General features: G+C 63.6%; 1 protein-coding gene and 1 long non-coding RNA gene across 2 annotated transcripts in view; both read left to right on the forward strand.

Moving 5' to 3' along the window:
• The window catches only part of COL5A1 (collagen type V alpha 1 chain), a 184,251-nt gene that overhangs the window by 113,679 nt on the left and 69,123 nt on the right, over positions 1 to 1,449 (forward strand). The window lies entirely within an intron of this gene.
• LOC114005470 (uncharacterized) lies at positions 143 to 1,449 on the forward strand. Its single transcript, XR_003547323.1, has 3 exons — positions 143 to 198; positions 411 to 455; positions 1,437 to 1,449. It is a non-coding gene; the product is annotated as an uncharacterized LOC114005470 (long non-coding RNA).

Genomic DNA, 1,449 nt, shown 5'->3' on the forward strand with positions numbered 1-1,449 from the left:
CTTCCTGACCGGCTGCGCCTGGGCACGGTCCCTGGGGCTGCTCTGGGCAGCTCAGAGCAGACTGAGGGGCCAGGTGGTGGGGACACGCGTGTGGAGGGGCCGTTCCCAGAGCTCCTTCAGTGCCTTTGTGGTTGTACCCTACAGGGTCCCCAGGGAGAGCCCGGCCCTCCAGGACAGCAGGGTAACCCAGGTGCCCAGGTAAGTGAGCCTGGGGAGACAGCTCACGGACAGCAGGTCTGGGGGTACCCAGAATGAGCAGCACTGAGCTGGGCCCTCAGCGTGCCTAGAGGCATCTAGCACCAGGGTGGTGCCCAGCGGAGGGAGAGGGTCAGCAGGGTGGTGGGGGGACACAGAGGCGTTCTGGGTCGGTCCACCCCCTCACCTCTCCTTCCCGGCTCTTCCCCCGCCAGGGTCTTCCAGGCCCCCAGGGTGCCATCGGCCCGCCAGGAGAAAAGGTAGGTGGCCTGAGGTGCGGTGGGGGCCGCCCGCCTGCCATGAAGTTCTGGCCTGGGCTGGCAGACCCCCAGGCCCCTCTGCTCGAAGGTGTGTCTCTGCACCAGCGGGCCTGGAGCGCAGCTCGCCAGGAACTGAGCAAGACTCCCTGCGGGGCCCTTGGGTCTTTATCTTTCTGGCTCCAACTTCACACCTCACCCTCCCTCCCAGTGGTGCGCAGAGTTGCCACATTTAGAAAATAATACAGGGCGCCCCGTTAGAGCTGAACTGCTGGCTGTTTTCCTGAAATTCCTAGTTAACTGGGCACCGTGTTTTGCTCTGGTTTGTTCTTGTTTAATGAGTTAGTTTTGCCAAATTTGAACCTGCTGCCCCAGAGCAAGGCGAGAGCCAGACTGGCCCTGCCAGAGCTCAGGGCTCTGCCTAGGCCCCAGGCATCTTGGTAAATGCACACGTCTTGGCTGGAGCAGTGCGAGACTTCTGGGGTGGCTCTGAGCACGTGGGACCCCGTGGCCGCTGGGCTGCTGGGCCGGACTGCTGCTGACCTGCTGCCTCCGGGCTGATTGACTTTGCTCACCTATGGCCGGCAGGGCTGGTCCCTGAGCCGTGGTCGCCCTGCCGGGCCCTGGGGTGCTAGCTGGGGTGAGGAATAGAACTGGGAGGTGTAGTCCGCGGGGTTGAGGGCCTGGGGGAAGGGCACCTGGAGCTGACATCTGCGTCGGCAGTGTGTGATGGGCCGAGCCCTCCGCTGGGTGACCGCATCCCTCCAGCAGAGCCCGAGGAGCTGGAGACAGCAAGTGGGGGGGTGCCTCCTCTCCACTCCAGAGTGGCCAGGCACCCCACGGTGGCGGAGAGGGCTCATTATTCTACTCAAGTGTCCCCTGGGCAGAAAGGGTGAAAAGTGGCCTTGGGGACACTTGGAGAGGCCAGCAAGCCAAGGGGAAGCCAACCCGGGGAACTTTTCCTCAGTTTCTGGTTCCTTCCAGGGTCCCTTGGGTA

The sequence above is a fragment of the Tupaia chinensis genome, unplaced genomic scaffold, assembly GCF_000334495.1.
Source record: "Tupaia chinensis unplaced genomic scaffold, TupChi_1.0 Scaffold143845_1, whole genome shotgun sequence".
In the NCBI taxonomy this organism is placed as follows: domain Eukaryota; kingdom Metazoa; phylum Chordata; class Mammalia; order Scandentia; family Tupaiidae; genus Tupaia; species Tupaia belangeri.